Source organism: Macaca fascicularis, chromosome 15 (assembly GCF_037993035.2).
Source record: "Macaca fascicularis isolate 582-1 chromosome 15, T2T-MFA8v1.1".
Taxonomy (NCBI): domain Eukaryota; kingdom Metazoa; phylum Chordata; class Mammalia; order Primates; family Cercopithecidae; genus Macaca; species Macaca fascicularis.
The window spans coordinates 14,349,194-14,369,850 of NC_088389.1; the positions used below are offsets into that span (position 1 = coordinate 14,349,194).

The following is a 20,657-nucleotide window of genomic DNA, read 5'->3' on the forward strand; positions in this document are numbered from 1 at the left end:
ACGTGGTCTCAGGTGTTTCTTTACATAAATTCGAAGACGGACTGATACAGGCATTAATCTTATTCGTAAGGGCAGAGCCTCTCACCTCCCAAAAGCCACCACCTCATAATATCATCACATTGGAGATTAGGTTTCAACCTGAATTTTGGTGGGATACAAATACTCAGACTATAGTACCCTGTCTCCAAATACAGACACATTCTGAGGACCTGGGGGTTAGGACTTCAACATTTGAATTTGGAAGAGCACAATTCAGCCTGTAACATCTGCTTTGATTTGGTTTGGGCTCCCCTGCAAGTAGGCCTCAAATAAAGGCTGTTGTACTTGTAGTTTGTTTGGGATGAGTACTCCTAGGGGCAAGAGTGAGGGATGGGGAGTGGGCACAGCAAAAGAGGACCGGCAAGAAAACTAATGCAAAGGCCAGGCGCGGTGGTTCACGCCTACAATTCCAGCACTTTGGGAGGCCGAGGCAGGTGGATCACTTGGGATCAGGAGTTAGAGACCAGCTTGGCCAACATGGCAAAACCCCGTCACTACTAAAGACACAAAAATTATCAGCCTGGCAAACATGGCGAAACCCTGTCTCTACTAAAAACACAAAAATTAGCCGGGTGTGGTGGCAGGCGCCTGTAATCCCAGCTTCATGGGAGGCTGAGGCAGGAGAATAGCTTGAACCAGGGAGGTGGAGGTTGCAGTGAGCCAAGATTGTGCCACTGCACTCCAGCCTAGGTGACAGAGTGAGACTCTGTCTCAAAAAAAAGAAAAAAGAAAAAAGAAAAAGAAAGCCAATGCAAACGTGCATTGCTGTGTTCACCACTATGGAAGCCGGGGTGCCAGATCCCCCAGGATCATGGGAGCTGCCTTATAAAATGCATCTCAGAACCATCCACCCAGGGGAAGAAAGGAGGGAGCATTGCTTCCAGGGCTCTGCTGCCTTTGAGGAAGCGTTGGCCTGTAGGGTGTTCACGCCCTTGCACTTGCAGTTGAGCGTGTGTAACTGCTGAGTGGGTTACTGTGGAGGGGTGGGGGCGGGGGGATCCCACACTGTGGCATCAGCAAAGCCCCAGGCTGGAAGCGAGAGGCAAGCACAGGGGCCTAGGGCGGGCCATTGTCAGCTTACAGCTGCATGGAGCTTGTCACGGCCTGTGAGGTCTGTTTACTGCAGCTGGGCCTGGATTAGCAGGTGAAGCCAAGAAGTCTGAAGCCATTCAGGTGAGCTGCTCAACACAGTCCACCCCTTGTAGCACTCAGCCCCGCCCCTGTCCCCTACTGTGTCCACCATCAGAGTCCCCTTCGAGGTGCTCGTATCTGCAGTGCCTGCAAACAGCTCATGCTAGAGGGTTACCGAGAGGCGCTCAGAACCCACTGGAGTGGGAACTCCTTTCTGTGCATGTTGGTCCTGGTCCCTGGCACAAAGGCCCCAGTGTGACAGATGCAGTCACAGGTTTGAGTTCAGTGGGATCCACGCTGTGCCCAGTGGAGCCCTCCCCTACTTCTCTTCTCCTCTGCCCTCTCTCCCCTCTCCCCTGTCCCAGATAGCTGGGGCCTCTCATCTGACACACCTAAAATTGCAGAGACAAGAAGCACAAATCCACAAGGAGGTCACTGGGGCATGGTGGGGGGGCAGGCAATCCTATTTCTACGACTTGTCCCTGGACCATGTGTTCCAGCTTCTGGGGACGTGGCACCTGTGACTGGTTGTTGGCTCTGTGCTTGGGGTGTTGCACAAGCTGGCTGCCCCTATGTTCCATGAGGCCCAGGCTCCAGGGTGAAACTGGTGGGCATCACGCTCATGTGCCCCCTGGGATCCTCCCCCGCCATGATCCGGGGCCTAGGTGGGCAGGATTCCGCATCTCCAGATGGGGCATTCGGAGCTGCATTCTAGATGCAGTGGCGGCATGGAGATCTGTCAGGTGGCACAGAACCACTGCCGGGGCTGGATTCCGAGGTGAGGACTAGAAGAACGAGGGTTGTGGAAGAGAGGGGTGCTGCTCGCAGGGCTCAGTGTACAGATACGGAGAAGGCTCAGCACAGGATCTGGCACAGTCGGTCTACCAAATTGCCACTATGCCCATTTTACAGATGGGAAGCCTGAGGCTCAGGGGAGGAGGCAGCTTGCCCAAGGACCCAGTGCTAGCGGGCAGCAGAGCTGGGCTGGGGACCAGTCTTAAAAATCCTGTGCTCGTAGCTGTAAGGCTCTCCTCCCGGCCTCACTACTGACCCAGTGAGTACATGTCTCTTTACAAAAGGAGTCTCGTTCTGTGCCTGCGCTGGCCCAGGGAATGTCGAGGAGGTCAAGGTCACCCCGCATGGCCTTCTGGGGCAGCTCCTTCTCTGACCCACAGAGGCCTTTCTGAGATAGCTGGTGGCCACAGCCACTAACTGAGGGGCAGGACAAGGGGACTCTGAGCACCTTAGTCCCTACCCCACATCCCAGCTTCTATCCAGGATCCAAAAGTTTCTCCTTCCCCTCCAGCTCAGACAAGTGGGCAGGGCTCTGGGGTCAGACAGACCTGAGCTCTGCCCTCTTCCCCCTCCTGGCTATGGGACCCTGGGTGAGTCTTAGTCTCTGTTCCTTCATCGCACTTCATGGAGACTGAATGAGGTCCAGGGGTGAGGCCCCCGGCCCAGAGCTGCTGTTAATCCAGGACCCGCCTCTCTCAGGAAGGACACAGAGTCCACTAATGACCATTGGTCCACCAAGGCACAGAGAGGGCAAGGGGCCTGCCTAGGTCACCAGCAGTCCTGAGTCTAGTCCTGACTTCCAATCCAGACCTCCCTTGACCATACCCCAAGAGAAAATGAAGGTGGAGACGTGGGGGTTGTGGGGAGAGGAAGGAGATGGAGAAGAGGGGGGAGCTTACACTCACTCCCCTCCACAGTGCCTCTCACACAGTTAGTGTTCACTAAATATTTGCTGAATGATGAGTAAATGTTAGGTGGTTGGATAGATGGGGCCTCAGGCTGGTGAGACCTAGCTATGCGCTGTTCCGAATCCCAGCCCACGGCATCCTGCCAGTCCTTCCGCTAACCTCATTTGGTTGCTAGCAGTAGCCTTCATTTTCTGCTGAGTCACTACTCTCAACCCAGACGTGGGGTTGGGCGTGCCAGGAATTTGTAGGGAAGAAAGATTGACAGAACCTCAGCACCTCAACACCAGCTCCATTTTTAAGATGAAGAAACCGAGGCAGGGGAAGAGTCAGAAGGTCTGCTCAGCCCTGGAACACCCCACGTTCCCAGCAGTCTTGGGCCCCCACCCCTGCCCGGCTTACCCACCTCCATCAGGGGAGCCTCTGTCGTTCTCGTAGCTGGGGGGTGGGGGACTGGGGAACAGAACACATTCCCCAGGGCCCTTTGAGTCATGCTGAGTCCTGTAGAAGTCCCAGCACTTCCCATGGAGCTCCCAGGAAGCTTTAGCTGGCCTCTGGGAAGTACGCTGCGGCTCCTGGCCCCTCTAAACAGAGAATGGCGCCTCTGCTCCATGAGTCTCTTTTCCTCCTTTCCTCTCTGGCCCCTCTTGCCCTTCTCTGTGCCCGGTGGCAGGATCTAGGAGCCCATCTCTGTCCCCCATATGTACTGTGGCCTCGGGCAAGTCCCTGCCCTTCCCTGGGCCTCACTGGCCCAGCTGGGGCCAGGACAGCAAATCCAAGTCTCTCTTGACCAGACCCCCCAGGACACCGTGTCCATTGGAGCTCTGAGTGTACCTCCTTTCCCCTGGTGCCCTCCAGTCCCCACCCCTCTCTCTCTCTCTGGCCCTCTTATGGACTCCCAGAGGGAGACTGTCCCACCCCACCGCCTGGCTTCTCCTTCCTCTTGGTGTCCCTCTTCCTGGCCACCCTCCTTGGAGAATGCCAAGTCTGCAGGTTTCCCGTGACCTTGAACAACCGGCAGTTTGGGAGTGAGCAGCTCTGAGCTTTGCAAGGAGGGCCTGGGGTGAGGTCCACTGTGGGTCCTGGGGTGAGGCCCACCGTGGGTCCTGGGGGCTGCATTGCCTTTGCACCCCACACCCTGTCCTGCTGACCTTGCTTCGTTTTTCTCCATGGCACATGGCATCTTCTCACTGCTTACTTGGGTACTGTACCACCATGGCCTCAGCAGAATGTCCCTTCCACAAGGGTAGGGGTTTTGTCAGCTGTGGTCACTGCTGGGTCCTCACCCTGAAGGCCTAGAACAGTGCCTGGCCCACAGGGGGCCTCCTTCCTGCTGATGAAGGAGGATTTCCTCCAAGCCACCGTGTGGGGAGCACTTCCTTGTGGGCACCTCACTGCCCCTGATCCACCATCTGCCTGCCCAGGATATTCCAGGCCCCTTTTGGAAGATGGGGAAACTGAGGCTCAGAGAGGAAGAGACGAAGGGAAGGAATGGATGCAACCTCACACTGTGGTCCCTGGTGGGAGTCCAGAGTCGAACCCACGCATTCAGGCCGTGGCTCTTGACTTAGCCCTTCCTCCCACAGCCAGTCCGCCACCCCAGCAGCTGAGAAGGGCCGGGACAGCCCCGCCCGCACCCCAGGTCCCTGACGCCTTCGGCTACACCCCTGTGGTAGAGTGGAGAAACTGAGGCACCCTGCAGCCTCGGATTCCCTGAAAGCCTCCTTCCGAAACCCGCGCCCGCGCCCCCTCCTCGGGCCCTGCCCTCTCTCTCCAGCCCTGGCCCTGGCCCCGGCCCCGGCCCCGGCCCCGGCCCCGGCCCCGGCCCCGCGCAGCCCTGGGCCCTTGGCAGAGCTCAGCCCGCGCCCACCCGGAGCCGGGGAGGGAGAGAAAAATGAGTTTTCCTGCCGCCCGGTGGCGGTGTCAATTGATCGCGCGCGGGCGGGGCTGCGCGCCGGGCTGGGGGCCTCGCTCGCAGCTGCCGGCGCGCAATTATCGGGAAAAAACTGGGGCGGCTGCCGCGGTGAAATTAGTTATCGATCCCTCGGTGGGGCCGCGGGGCTGCGCTTGGCGCTGACGGCTGCAGACCCGGCCGGGCCCGCTGGGCTGGGCGGAGGCCTGGGGGGCGGCGGGGGCGGGCCCTCCCCCTGCTCCGGCCTCTCCCTCCTCCCCCTCCTACCTCCTCCTCCCGCCCGCGCTCCCCTCTCCCATTCATCCTGCCGCCGTATCGACCCGCGGCCGACCCCGCGCGGCCAGGCGCCCCCGCCCGCTGCCCTCTGCTTTCCCAGCCCGGCCTCCCCCGCGGGGGCTGTCACCGAGCGCCTGGCACGGCCGGGCCCTGCCCTGGGGGAGGAGGAACCAGGGCCGGGGGCGGGAGCCAGCCCTTGTGCTCGCAGGCCTGGATTCGGAGCCCAGCTGCCTGGGAAGGTTTCCAGATCTCCGTGAGCCTCAGTTTCCTCATCTGTAAACCGGGTGGTGGTGGCTTCGTCCCCCGCTTTGAGAGGACAGCAGGAGAGGCGTCCTCAGAAGTGAGTTCGCCTAGAAGCTGCCAGGCTGTAGTTTGCGTTAATACCACCGGTCTTCCCAGTCACTCTAGGAGACGGGTCATATCCCCGTTTTACAAATGAGGAAACTAACTCAGCGAGGGGAGATGCCGTGTCCAGGGACACACAGTAAGCAGGTGGCCCAGGAGGACCCCAGAACCCGGCTGCAGGTGGCGGTGGGGAGGGGGAGGTGCCTGCGGAAGGGGAGGGACCGGAGCAGCGGGAGGTCAGCGCTGGCACCTGCAGCCCTGTCAGCCTGCGGCGGTGCGGAGGTTTGGCAGGTCTTAGCAGAGTGGTGCTGACAGATCGCGGAGCCTGGATGGAGGTCAGGGCTCCTCAGCCCTCGCTGAGCCATGGCCTCCGCAGCCTCCTGGTTGGAGAGGAAGAGTGGGGAGGGGCAGAGGAAGGAGAGGGAAGCAAAGAGGAGAAGGGGAGGGTCTTTGCTTAGAGCCAGCCTGCCACCCTCTCCTTTCCCAGCACTAGACTGCATTTGGGAGGGAGGCTCCAGGCTGGAGAGCAGGGGATGTGAGTTCCAATCCTGAGGCTCCACTAAGTGGTGTGACCTTGAGCAAGGCCCTGCCCCTCCCTAGGCCTCCTACAAAGACCGTATTGGGTCTTATGTCCCTCAAGGCTCCTCTGGGCTCCCTTCTGCCTGCCAGTCACAGCCTCATGCATCTCTCAGAGTCTCAGAACTTTTTTTTTTTTTTTTTTTTTTTTGAGAAAGAGTCACTCTGTCACCCAGGCTGAAGTGCAGTGGCGTGATCTCAGCTCACTGCAACCTCTACCTCCCGGGTTCAAGCAATTTTCCTGCCTCAGCCTCCTGAGTAGCTGAGATTACAGGTGTGTTACCACCATGCCTGGCTAATGTTTTTGTATTTTAGCAGAGATGGGGGTTTCACCATGTTGCCCAGGCTGGTCTCGAACCCCTGAGCTCAAGCAATTGGCCCACTCAGCCTCCCAAAGTGCTAGGATTACAGGCGTGAGCCACCTCACTCGGCCCTCAGCACATCTTCATCCAGCATCTACTGTGTGCCAGGACTGGGCTGGGCACAGCAGATACAGCTGAGGACGAAGACAGACGGGTCCCAGCTCTGTTGGAGCAAGATAGGTATTAAGCAAACCATTGTATGGCCGTGCACCTACACCTTGGGGGGCGTTCAAAGGGACTGACAGGATATGTGGGGTGGGTGGGTCACTGGGGAAGACACCCAGAGTCAGTGACATTTGAAGGTAGGATGCGGCAGGGGCAGGGAAGAGCAGGCTTGGCAGAGAAACGACATGAGCCGAGGCCCAAGTTCAAAAGGAGCTCTGAGCATTGCAGAAACAGAGAAAGGCTGGTGTGCTGAGGACAGGTGAGGACGATGAGGCTGGCAGGGCCAGGCTGTGGAGGGCTGGGGTGCTGTGAAGGAGGTTACGCTCCTTCCTGAAGTGGAGGAACACAAAGTATTCGATCGCGGAGGGACAGGCTCAAGTCGGCCCCTCGGCTGCCAGCCTGTGTCTTCCTGTTCGCCCATGGGTGTTGCGTGCAGAAGTGCTGCTTTGGAGGTCTGGCTTTGTTCTTGGCCTCTCTGAGCCTCAGTGTCCTATTCTGTAAAATGGAGATAGTGACCCCCAATGCTGTAGTGGCTGTGGGTTTTGGTGGGGACAGCCCTGGGTTCAAGTCTTCCTTTATAAGCCGTGAGTCCTTGGGCGGTGTCCAACAAGCGGCTCAAAGGGGCCCTGTGTTCTCCCTCTCCCAGCTTTCCTGGCTCCCCAGATGGGATTCTAGAGGCGTCCTCAGGATCCAGAAGAAGGTCTCCTTGGTGACAGGGGAGGCGATGGCTAGCCCCTCTGCTGGCCTGTTGGTGAGGAGAGGCAGAGCGGGAGGGCTGGAGGCCAGTGCTGGGGGTCACAGCTCCTGCCTCTTCCCCTCTGTACTCCCCCTGCTCACTGCAAGGGGACCCAGAAAATGACAGAGTGGCAAGCTGGCCTGTTGTGTCCTGTAAAAACTGGTCCTGCCCTGGCTTCTGGGGAGCACGCTTTATTCTATTCTTGATTTGGACATGGGTATTACCGATGAGTTCACTTTGTAAAGATTCACAGAACTGAACACCTGGGATGCATTTCTGTGTATGTGTCACACTTCAACAAAAAGTGCCACTGGGGGCGGGGCGCCGTGGCTCATGCCTGTAATCTCAGCACTTTGGGAGACTGAGGCGGGCGGATCACATGAGATCAGGAGTTCGAGACCAGCCTGACCAACAAGGTGAAACACCCATCTCTACTGAAAATACAAAAATTAGCAGGGCCTGATGGCACACACCTGTAATCCTAGCTACTCAGGAGGATGAGGCAGTAGAATCGCTTGGACCCAGGAGGCAGAGGTTGTAATGAGCTGAGATCGCACCACTGCACTCCAGCCTGGGCAACAGAGTAAGACTCAGTTTCAAAAAAAAAAAAAAAGTGCCACTTCTCTGAGCTGCTGGTGGCTCATAGACAGCAGCCTGTGAGGTAGGAGCAAACATCCCATTTGGCAGAAGACCAGAGTGAGGCCCTGGGGGAACTGAGCCCTCACCTGACTGCAGTGGGTCCCGAGGAAGCCCAGACATGTGCCCGCTGGAGAGGGCTCTGTCTCCAGCTCCCCCAGGTCTGAAGAGCACACCTGGCTGGTTTCTGGGATTCCTGTAACTCTAGAAGCGCCTGCTGGCCGGGCGCGGTGGCTCAAGCCTGTAATCCCAGCACTTTGGGAGGCCGAGACGGGCAGATCACGAGGTCAGGAGATCGAGACCATCCTGGGTAACCCGCTGAAACCCCGTCTCTACTAAAAAATACAAAAAAACTAGCCGGGTGAGGTGGCGGGCACCTGTAGTCCCAGCTACTCGGGAGGCTGAGGCAGGAGAATGGCGTGAACCCCGGGAGGCGGAGCTTGCAGTGAGCTGAGATCCGGCCACTGCACTCCAGCCTGGGTGACAGAGCGAGACTCCATCTCAAAAAAAAAAAAAAAAAAAAGCGCCTGCTGACAGGGGCCACTGAGAGAGAATTAGCCATGGCATCGCAGGATCAAAACCATCTGGTTGGCCAGGTGCAGTGGCTCAGGCCTGTCATCCCAACATTTTGGGAGGCCTGGGGGGGGGGCAGATCTCTTGAGGTCAGGAGTTCGAGACCAGCCTGACCAACATGGTGAAACCCCATCTCTACTAAAAATACAAAAAATTCGCTGGTGCGGTGGTGGGCACCTGTAATCCCAGCTACTAGGGAGGCTGAGGCAGGGGAGTCGCTTGAACCCGGGAGGCAGAGGTTGCAGTGAGCCGAGATCACAACACTGCACTGCAGCATGGGTAATAGAATGAGACTCTGTCTTAAAAACAAACAAACAAACAAACCATCTGGTTGACGGGTGCGGTGGCTCACGCCTGTAATCCCAGCACTTTGGGAGGCTGAGGTGGGCAGATCACATGTGGTCAGTTCAAGACCAGCCTGGCCCACATGGTGAAACCCCACCTCTACTAAAAATACAAACAATTAGCCAGGCATGATGGCACATGCTTGTAATTCCAGCTACTTGGGGGACTGAGGCAAGAGAATCCTTGAACCTGGGAGGCAGAGGTTGCAGTGAGTTGAGATTGCGCCACTGCACTCCAGCCTGGGCGACAAGAGCAAAACTCCATCTCCAAACAAACAAACAAACAAACAAACAAAAAACCATCTGGTCTTCTCCCTGGCCCTAGGAACACTGAGGCACACAGAAAATCAGTGACTTGGCCAGGTCTTCCAGTATGGAGAGAGAGCCAGGATTTCAAACAAGACTTGCCTACCTGGCTACAAGGCCACAAAGCTACATGTTTTCCATGGCACCCACCTCCTTCCTGCCCTGTGTCTGCCCCCTCCATCAATATCTGACATTCCACCTGCCATCACGACACACGGGGGTGAGCAGAGGAGTGCAAGGAGGGAAGGAGAGGAAGAAGAGGAGAGTAGGAGGAAGATGAACTTCACGGAGCTGCTGGGCCCTGAATACCCCATTCCCTAGAATGACACTCAAGGCCATGGCCAACCAGGCCCTTCCCATCCTCAGTCCTGTTTTTCCCTTCCTTCCCTGGCCCCCGACCTGTGTCTCATTTCCAGCCATATGGGACACCGGGCCACTCCTCACATCCACCTGTCATACTCCCGCCCCTGAGCCTTTTCCTAGACTGTCCCTGGTACTCTGCCTAGGAAACCTCTGTACCAGGGATCAGACACACAGCCGTGAGCCAGGGGGGTCATGGCCCTGGCCCTCATAGTTTTCAGTGAAGCTGACACATGTATATCTGGGTGAGTATCTGAAGGAATGTGTGTGTACACCTTTCATTAGCCTTTTTTTTTTTTTTTTTTTTTTTTTTGAGACAGGATCTCTGTTGCCTAGACTGGATGACGGCTCACTGCAACCTCCATCTCCCTGGCTCAAAGGATCCTCCCACCTCAACCTTCCGAGTGGCTGGGACGACAGGTGCGTGCCACCATGCCTGCCTAATTTGTGTGTGTGTGTGTGTATTTTTTTTCTTTTAAGAAATGGTATCTCACTATGTTGCCCAGGCTGGTCTCGAACTCCTGACCTTGTGATCTGCCCACCTCGGCCTCCCAAAGTGCTGGGATTACAGGCATGAGCCACCACGCCTGGCCTAGTTAGGCTTTTCTAAGCATGAGGACAAGTGCATACTTGCACGCATATCTCTATGTATATAAGTTAATGTGCATTGTGACCATAATGGACACGACTGTTTTAAGGGTGAAGGGAAAGCTTCCCCTTCACCCTTGAAGGTTTGCTGAAAAATCACCTCACAAAAAGTCAGATTAGGCCTGGGGCAGTAGCTAACGCCTGTAATCCCAGCACTTTGGGAGGCTGAGGCGGACAGATCACGAGGTCAGGAGTTCGAGACCAGTCTGACCAATATGACGAAACCCCGTCTCTACTAGAAATACAAAAATTAGGCCAGGCGCGGTGGCTGACGCCTGTAATCTCAGCACTTTGGGAGGCCGAGGTGGACGGATCACGAGATCAGGAGATCAAGACCATCCTAGTTCACACGGTGAAACCCTGTCTCTATTTAAAAATACAAAAAATTGGCCGGGCGCGGTGGCTAAAGCCTGTGATCCCAGCACTTTGGGAGGCCAAGATGGGTGGATCACAAGGTCGGGAGATCAAGACCATCCTGGCTAACACGGTGAAACTCCATCTCTACTAAAAAATACAAAAAATTAGCTGGGCGAGGTGGCAGGCACCTGTAGTCCCAGCTACTCGAGAGGCTGAGGCAGGAGAATGGCATGAACCCAGGAGGCGGAGCTTGCAGTGAGCTGAGATCCGGCCACTGCACTCTAGCCTGGGCGACAGAGCGAGACTCCGTCTCAAAAAAAAAATACAAAAATTTAGCTGTTTGTGGTGGCAGGCGCCTGTAGTCCCAGCTACTTGGGAGGCTGAGGCAGGAGAATGGCGTGAACCCGGGAGGCGGAGCTTGCAGCGAGCTGAGATCACGCCACTGCACTCCAGCCTGGGCGACAGAGCGAGACTCCGTCTCAAAAATCAAGCAAAAACAACAAAAACAACAACAAAAAATTAGCCGGGCATGGTGACACACGCCTGTAGTCCCAGCTATTCAAGAGCCTGAGGCAGAAGAACCGCTTGAACCCGGGAGGCGGAGGTTGTAGTGAGCCAAGATCGCGCCACTGCACTCCAGCCTGGGTAACAGAGCGAGACTCCGTCTCAAAAAAAAAAAAAAAAAGATTAATACAAAAAACACATATAAATTTACTATTCCATTGTACATGGGGAAAGTCAGAGTGACTGCCCTGTATGGGTGGGATACAGATGCTTACATACCCTACTTCTTAGGGGAAAGGGAGATGGGGAAGCATGGGTGACTTTAAGGGGATAGTAATGATTTTTAGGGTCTGGCACGGTGGCTCACGCCTGTAATCCCAGCACTTTCGGAGGCCGAGGCGGGTGGATCACGAGGTCAGGAGATCAAGACCATTCTGGCTAATGCAGTGAAACCCCATCTCTACTAAAAATACAAAAAATTAGCCAGGTATGGTAGCACGTGCCTGTAGTCCCAATTACTCAGGAGGCTGAGGCAGGAGAATTGTTTGAACCCAGGAGGCAGAGGTGGCAGTGAGCCGAGATCCCACCACTGCACTCCAGCCTGGAAGACAGAGAAAGACTGTCTCAAAAAACAAACAAACAAAAAACAAGAAAACATTTTTTTGGGAATTTGATGGGTTCAAAGAACATCCAATGGTAAGTCTACTCAGCCTGCAGAGCAGACAATCATTTGTGACAAAATCTGTCCAGATTCGTTGACAGACTTTGTCTTCCTTCCTGCGATGTGGGCTTAGTTATTGAAAACTCAGAGAAGGGCCCAAAGGTCTTTGTCTTCTTCTTTGGTAGGTCCAGACTCTACGCAGATAAGGGAACTTGAGCCCGTGCTTTGGGAGAGGTGGATGATTGAGAGACAGGAGCGGGGTGGGCAGGGGGCCATTGTTCTCCTCGGGGGATCTGTCTGGTCTTTAGGCAGGGAGGGGAAAAGTCTCTTCTAGCATCTGTTGATCTCTAAGGGTCTTTAATTCGAAACACTGATGACACCAGGGAGCCGTATTTGGGGGTAAAGTTCGGGCTGCACTCCTTTGCTGTGTCTGTGTAATGCTGACTCTGCATGTACAGATGTAGAAATGCAAATAGCTCCATACACGCACAACCATGTATATGTTCGCGTGCATGTGAGCATTTATGCATCTGTGCATCTTTGTGGATGTTTGTATGTACATCGTACGTGTGCCCATGTCTATCCGTTTTTTTTTTTTTTTTTTTTTGAGACGGAGTCTCGCTCTGTCGCCCAGGCTGGAGTGCAGTGGCCGGATCTCAGCTCACTGCAAGCTCCGCCTCCCGGGTTCACGCCATTCTCCGGCCTCAGCCTCCCGAGTAGCTGGGACTACAGGCGCCCGCCACCTCGCCCGGCTAGTTTTTTGTATTTCTTAGTAGAGACGGGGTTTCACCGTGTTAGCCAGGATGGTCTCGATCTCCTGACCTCGTGATCTGCCCGTCTCGGCCTCCCAAAGTGCTGGGATTACAGGCTTGAGCCACCGCGCCCGGCCCATGTCTATCCGTTTGTACTTGGTTTTCAGTGCACATTTGTGAGCAGGTGAACATTTCTGTGAATGTTTATAAGCATGTGGAACGGGCATGTTTGTGGCTGCAGGAGTTACACGGGTGCATATGTAATGGCTGTATGTACATCTGTATGTTTGATGTGTATTTGTACGCATGAGTGCCATGCACAATCTCTGTGCACACATTTGTGGTTTCTTTGCATATGCATGTGTGTAATTCCCCTTCACACATGTGTGTCTGTGTGGAGATCTTCCTCTGAGCGCACGAACATTTCTGTGGGTGCTTGTGCCTCTGTGCACATTCTGAGAGGTGCCCTGGGTGTGTGCAAGGGCACACTCATTAGGGATCACAGTCCACTGCCTGCCGTGGGGAGGAGCATGCTTTTCCAGGTTTTCCGGAGGACAGAGAGAATGGGGTGGGGCTCAGCTGCTGGTTGCCTGGTGGGGATGCTGAGGAGGGAGACAGAAGCCATCCAGCGCCACCCAGCTGCCCCTCATCCTGGCCTTCCCACTGCCCAACTAGGGTTCAGGAAAATAACCTCCTCCTGCTTCCCACAGGCCTCCAGGGCTGGTAGGGGCAGGAGCCTGCCGCAGCCTCGAGCAGGCTGAGATCTCCTGGGACCCTTGCCAAGGGAGCCTCTCAAGCGCCTCTGAGCTTACTGAGCCGTGCTGCACTCCTGTGTCCACTGTGTGCGCCCCTCACAGCTGCGCCTGGGTCTCTCTGCTGAGAGCGCCGTGCTCCAATGACCAGGCTGTGGATCCTGGCTTCTCTCGAGCTTTTCTCCATCTCACAGCCCTGGCTTCAAAGTTCAGGCTGGGGCCGGGCCAGGGCTCTCCTCTTCCGCAACTGGAGCTGCCCAGGCAAGCCAGACACACAAGCAAGTCTGTCCTTGAGCCGCGTCCTGGCTGACAGCGATGTAGTCCCGGGTGCGGAAAATCAGCTCGCGGGCACTGTCTCAGTAACTCAGAACACTTCACCCAACCCCTAAAGCCCTCCCTCTGTGTTCCTGTCGCCCCTGCACCGGGGATCAGCTACTCACCTTCTGGTGTGACCCCTCATCCTCTAATGACTTTGGGTCACCCAGAGTCCTCTCTCCCCACTCAGAGCGTCCCTTCTGGGTACCCAGAAAGATACCCTGGCCAACACGCTGGCCTCTCCCTTCCTGCACCCCATCATCCTCAGGGACCTCCACCGTGCCCCCTGCACCACAGGCACCCAGACCTGATCACTGCCTCCTCGGCCCCATTCTGAGGTCTGCAGGCCAGCTCCACACCGCCCCTGGCCACCTGGCCCTCACTGTCCTGAGAAGCACTTTAAGCTCAATCTCCTCTCCCAAAACTCTCTGTCCCCACAGATGCCAACCCTCCCAGGACTCCTCATGCCTACCACTTTCCATACAATATCCTGTGACGGTTCCGCCCTGGTGCCAGCCCCAGCTGGGGGAACCCAGACCAGCCTCACCAGACTTGACCTTTAAGCAACGGCCTTGTCACTCTAACCCAATCTCTGACACGCATCCTTCAGTTTCTCTGCTGGCTCTCTGCAGGTCGCTTCTGAGGCTGCCCACGTGGCACTTCTTGCTTCAGCTCTCGAGTAACTAACTGATGGTGTGTTCTGGACCTCAGCTGTCCTGGGCAGTGTCCGTCACACTCACGGCTTCCTAGACTTCTGTCTCTGGTCCTATCACCTTCCCAACGCCAGACCCATCACGTCTGCTGACCTTGAACACCTCCACTCGGTGTCCCTGCCGGCCACTCAGGTTTCCTCCACCCCAGTCTTCCCCACCTGCTCCTCCTTCATGCTTCCCTCTCAGGGAGTTCAAGACCAGTCTGACCGCCAGACGTGGTGGCTCAAGCCTGTAATCCCAGCACTTTGGGAGGCCGAGACGGGCGGATCACGAGGTCAGGAGATCGAGACCATTCAGGCTAACCCGGTGAAACCCCGTCTCTACTAAAAATACAAAAAACTAGCCGGGCGAGGTGGCGGGCGCCTGTAGTCCCAGCTACTCGGGAGGCTGAGGCAGGAGAATGGTGTAAACCCGGAAGGCGGAGCTTGCAGTGAGCTGAGATCCGGCCACTGCACTCCAGCCTGGGTGACAGAGCGAGATTCTGTCTCAAAAAAAAAAAAAAAAAAAAAGCACCAGTCTGACCAACATGGAGAAATGCCATCTCTACTAGAAATACAAAATTAGCTGGGCGTGGTGGTGCATGCCTGTAATCCCAGCTACTCCGGAGGCTGAGGCAGGAAAATCGCTTGAGCCTAGGAGGCTGAGGTTGCAGTGAGCCGAAATTGTGCCATTGCACTCCAGCCTGGGCAACAAGAGTCTCAACAAACTCCGTCTCAAAAAAGAAAAAGAAAAAGTCAATCACCAATAATGCTGGAATATGTCAGCTTTTCTTCTACCTCCCGCCACTGATCCAGACCCCATTCCCTCTGCCTGGGTGATCCCTATAACTACCCAGGGCTACGGCTTCTTTCCATTCAAGTCATTTTTCATGCAGCAGCTGCCAGAGTGGTCTTTCCAGAGTGTATCAGGTTGGTGCAAAAGTAATTGTGGCTTTTGCAATTAAAAGTAATCGTAGGCCAGGCACAGTGGCTCACGCCTGTAATCCCAGCACTTTGGGAGGCTGAGACAGGTGGATCACTTGAGGTCAGGAGTTCGAGACCCACCTGGCCAACGTAGTAAAACCCTGTCGGCAGGGCTGAGGCAGGAGAGTCACTTGAACCCAGGAGGCGACAGTTGCAGTGAGCTGAGATTGCGCCACTACACTCCAGCCTAGGCGACAAAGTGACTCTGTCTCAAAAAAAAAGTAATTGCAGGCCGGGCGCGGTGGCTCAAGCCTGTAATCCCAGCACTTTGGGAGGCCGAGACGGGCGGATCACGAGGTAACAAGATCAAGACCATCCTAGCTAACATGGTGAAACCCCGTCTCTACTAAAAAAATACAAAAAACTAGCCGGGCGAGGTGGTGGGCGCCTGTAGTCCCAGCTACTTGGGAGGCTGAGGCAGGAGAATGGCGTGAACCCAGGAGGCGGAGCTTGCAGTGAGCCGAGATCGCGCCACTGCACTCCAGCTCGGGCGACAGAGCAAGACTCCGTCTCAAAAAAAAAAAAGTAATTGCAAAAACCGCAATTACTTAATAGGTCTGACTAAGACTCTCCCCAGGTTCAAATGCCGGCTTCAAACCTTTTGCTTCTCATAGTCTTTTTTGAAAAATTCTTATCTGTGGCTCATTGGGTCTCAACACAGCCAAGCAAACCCAACTGCTAGGAATTTTCCCAATGGAACATTCTCTCTGCAAGGCCTTTGCTCCTGCAGTTGCTCCTCCAGGAGTTCCCGCCTCCCTTTTCTCTTCCCTTCCTGGAGGCTCAGCACGGGAGAGGCCCTGCTGCAGGTGCCCTCTCACCTCTCAGGTAGGGGAAGGAGCCTCTGTCCTCTGCAAACCTGCGCTGAGTGCTCTGGATGGTTCTGTCCCTTGGATTGGGCCTCCCCAAGGGCAAGACCCTGCGTGGTTCACCCTGGCCGCTCATGCGGAGGCCTGCCTAACATAACTGCTGAATGAATGAATGAATAAATGAATTGAATAATGGACAAAGCCCAACAGGGAGGGTTAGCATAAAGGGGAAAGAGGCCAGGACTGTGGGTCAGCAGACCCTGTCCTCCTCCCAGTGCCCCCAGCTTGCTATGGGCTTCTTTCTAGCTGATTACGGCTCTGAAGGTCTGTTTTATGTATGACAAAGTGGTCTCCAAGGCATCTGGCTCCAGCTGCCACATGCTCACCCATTTCCACAGCCACATGGAGGGAATCACAGTCATGCTGAGCCCATCCTCCTTGGGTGACTGATGGAGAAACTGAAACTCAGGGGTGGGGTGGCTGTGGGTAGGGGAAGAGCTGGACCCAGGGTCGCTCAGCGCCGGAGGCCCACATGCAAGGAGTGTGGAGAGAAAGGAGTCCCCCACGCCCTGTGTGCTGGACTGGTGGCCTCTTGGGCTGGCCAGAGCCCTCGGGGGTTGGGGTCAGGACTTCTCCTGTCTGGTCCTTCCCCAGGATACAGAACCTACTAATAGGGAGGAAGAAGAGCAGGGTTGCTCTCAATGGGTCACATATCCAACTGGGGGAGGACATTGCAGCGGAGAGCTCAAGGTCATCCCGAGGTCAGACTCTGTCCAGCTTAATTATTCATTAACCAGGCGAGTCCCGGCATTGAGTTAATGACCAGCACCAGGCTGGGGCCAGTTCCTCCCCAGAGGGTTGGCGTGACCTGCAAGGGCAGGGCAGCCTGTACCTGAGTAGTTGGTGGAGCAGCCCTTCCTTCCTTCCCTTCCCTTCCCCTCCCTCCCTCCCTCCCTTCCTTCCTTCCCTTCCTTCCTTCTTTCCTCCCTCCCTCCCTCCCTCCCTCCCATCCTTCTTTTCTCACCATGTGCCTGGCAATTAGCAGGGCCCTGGAGTCCAGATGGGCAGGGGAGGGGAGCGGAGCAATGGAGACAAGGACAGCTCAAAGTGGTCAGTGCATGGCAGGGATGGCACAGGAGTGCTACGGAGGCCAGAGGAGACCCCTGGGCAGTGTGGGTAAAATCAGCACAGCTGGTGGAGGGGAGATGTCCTGAGGAGCCCTGCAGGGCCCGCGCAACTGGCCCATATCCCACTGGTTTGGTGCTGTCAGGGTCCTTGGCAGGCTCCCAGCCCACTCCAGCTAGGCTCACCTTTGGTGGCACCCCATACTTCTCAGGGCTGTTACCATCAAGATGACTTCTATCCTTGCTTCCCTTTCGCTGGGGCTCCCTGGGACTGCCTCCAGTGGCCTGGCCGCTAGGCCATCCCATCCGCTGCGCCTGGCTGTCCTGCAGGGTTTGTGGCCTGGTGGCTGAGGAGGGGACTGAGGGTCCCTGCAGTGGAGGCTGGAGCGGGATGGCCAGAGGACAGTCCCTGGGTGTGTGAGCAGCCGAGGGGAGGGTCCTAGAGGGGGTTGGAGACAGGGAAGCTCTGAGGACCAGGACTGGTGGTCTTGTCCTGGCACTTGCATGGGACAGCCTGGGCTTGGGGCTCTTGTGTGCTGGGGCCCCGGGGTGCACGTGGGAATGGTGGGTTGGGAGGGGAGAGTGGGGAGGAGTTGGATGGAGATGAGTTTTCAGGGTGTGCAGGGTAAGAAGGAGACGGGGAAAAAGCTAGACTGAGCCCCAGCGGACAGGGGGTGAGGCCGGGACCACCATGGTGGTGGTGTGGGGACAGGGTGTCTCTTGGGAAGGTGGTGCGATCCCATGACAGCCAGGTCACCAGTGGGGAGCCAATCTGTATCCTAACTGGGTGGGCCTAGCACTGGTGCCCCCACTCAAGTCGGAATCCTCAAGAAGCCGAGGGGAGAGGGGAGTGGGAGGTGGGCTTCGGGCTGCTGGGCCTGGAGAATGGCTGGTGGTGGTGAGGGTGGAAGCCCTGACCCCAGCCTGGCTGGGGTTGCCCTGGCAGGGGCGGAAGCTGCCACCGCAGCCCTGGGCCAGCCCCACCTCTCCCAACAAAGGCTCAGCGAGGAGAGGGCGTGTTTGTTCAGGCTGGGGGCTGGTGGGGGGCAGGAAGCGGAGTTTCAAAGCGGTTTCACCCTTTGTTACCCCCTCTTCAGCTCCACCTCCCGCCCCAGGCTGCATTCCAGAACCGGAGGGGGTCCTGCCCTGGGAGAAATCCGCTTAGCCAAAGGCTCGGGTTACAGCCCAGCTGTGGGCGAGGCCCGGACCTTCCCAGCCTGACACCGAGGGCAGCCTGGACTTTCTCAGCTGCCGGCCCTGCTCCCGGTCCACCCTGTCCCCACCCTGGGACCCCCTCTTGGACCTTGGGCTTTAGGAGGGAGGAGGAAGGAGCCGGGAGGAGAAGAGAAGGGGGAAGGCCCCAGCCTCATCCTCTGTAGATGATGGGGGATGGGGTTGGGGTTGTTTTTCTGGAAGGCGGCGGGGACTGTTGCTTTCTGCCCCGAATATGACCTCAGACCAAAGCTTGCAAGGAGATTCCTGGTTTGAAGGGGGTGTACTGTGGAGAGGGGGATTCTTTCTTTCCTTGTAGGCCACACAGTATCTTCTCTTATTTTTAGTACTTTTTCTTTTTAGTACTTTCTCGATGTATATTTTACGTTTGGTAAAATGCCCTGACCTTCAGCGTATAGCCCACGATTTCTTACATGTTTGTGGGCAACACAGCCGATGGCCCCCATCCCTCCAGATGGTTCCCTCATGCCCCTCCCAGTCACACACCCCAGAGGGAACCACCAGCCTGACCTCCATCACCACCGACAGTTTTGCCTTTTCACCCAACTGGAATCAGAGCACGCACTGTGCCACGCCTGACTTCTGTCCAGCATACTATTTGGGACCTGTCCCTGTCCATGTGTGTCTCCATAGCCCTCCCCTGCCATTGTTCAGTAGTATTTCCCTGTCTGTTCATCCCCTTGCTAATGGCCAGGCTCATTGTTGCTGGTCCTGGGCAGTGATGGGTGAAGCTGCTGTGGGTCACCTGTCTTTGAGGAGAAGCAGGGACTGATGTGACTTTTTATTCCCCGATACTCCACCAGGAGCAGGCATTGACACAGGGCCCTGGCATATGCTGTTCCCTCAGCCGGGAGCCACTCTGCCCCCTGTCCTTGGAGTGACTGGCTCCTTCTCAGCTTTCAGGTCTCAGCCTAATTGTCACCTTCTCAGAGATGCCCTCCCTGACCACCTGGTCTCACGGCATCTCCCACCCCTTCACCCCAGATCTTGTTCTTTGGTTCTGTTGTCATGGTGTTACAGGAAAGGGATCCCGATCCAGACCCCAAGACAGGGTTCTTGGATTTTAGGCAAAAGGCCCAGGCGAGCGGATCACCTGGGGTCAGGAGTTCGAGACCAGTCTGGTAAAACCCCATCTCTACTAAAAATACAAAAAATTAGCTGGGTGTGGTGGTGGGTGCCTGTAGTCCCAGCTACTTGGGAGACTGAGGCAGGAGAATCACTTGAACCCAGGAGGCAGAGGTTGCAGTGAGCCAATTCTCCCCACTGCACTCCAGCCTGGTGACAGAGCGAGACTCTGTCAAATAAAAAAGGGTGGCTACTCTAGAGAGCCGCCCAGGGCTGCTTGTTGCCCACTTTATTTTTATTTATTTATTTATTTATTTTTATTTATTTTTTTTTTTTGAGACGGAGTCTCGCGCTGTCGCCCAGGCTGGAGTGCAGTGGTCGGATCTCAGCTCACTGCAAGCTCCGCCTCCCGGGTTTGCGCCATTCTCCTGCCCACTTTAATGGTTGTTTCTTGATGATATACTAAACAAGGGTGGATTATTCACGCCTCCCCTTTTATAGGTCATAGAGGGCAACTTCCTGGCGTTGCCATGGCATCTGTAAACTGTCATGGCGCCGGTGGGAGTGTAGCAGTGAGGACGACTAGAGGTTACTCTCGTCGCTATCTTAGTTTTTTGGGTTTTAGCCAGCTTGTTTATAGCAACCTGTTTTATCAGCAAGGTCTTTATGACCTGTGCCTTGTGCTGACCTCCTATCTCATCCTGTGACTTAGAATGCTTTCACCATCTGGGAACACGGCCCAGTAGGTTTCAGCCTCATTTTACCCAGCCCCATTCAAGATGGAGTCTCTCTGGTTCACATGCCTCTGACCATGGGGCCCTTATTGCCATTTGCTGCCATCTTATCCCTGTGCTATTTCTTTTCTGTGGCCCCACCAGAGGTTTTGCATCCCAGTGCCCAGCACAGAACTTGGCATGGGATGATCAATCTGTGGAGGCATCTGCAGATCTGTAGGCACTGGGAGGTGCAGACTATGCTGGGCTGTGCCTGGCCCTGTGCTTGCTAGATGCGGCAGACACCAGGAAGAGGTGGACACAGCCCCTCACACTCCAAGCCCGGCTGAGGGAGGGCTCAGTCTCCAAGCCCCTGTCCCTGTCCCTGCAGTGAATGGTGTTTTCCAAACAAGAACAAAACACCCTCTTTTTTTTTTTTTTTTTTTTTTTTTTTTTTTTTTTTTGAGATGAGGTCTTGCTCTGTTGCCCAGGCTGGATGGATCGCAGTGGTGCAGTCATAACTCACTGCAGCCTCGACTTCCCAGGCTCAAGGGATTCTCTCACCTAAGCCTCCTCAGTAGCTGGGACTAC

General features: G+C 55.9%; 1 long non-coding RNA gene across 1 annotated transcript in view; it reads left to right on the forward strand.

The window, feature by feature from the left end:
* The first annotated feature begins 9,759 nt into the window (after positions 1-9,759).
* LOC123569190 (uncharacterized) overlaps positions 9,760-20,657 on the forward strand; it is a 101,245-nt gene continuing 90,347 nt past the window's right edge. The window contains exon 1 of the long non-coding RNA XR_012424273.1: positions 9,760-9,881. This is a non-coding gene — a long non-coding RNA (uncharacterized lncRNA). The remainder of the gene's footprint in view (positions 9,882-20,657) is intronic.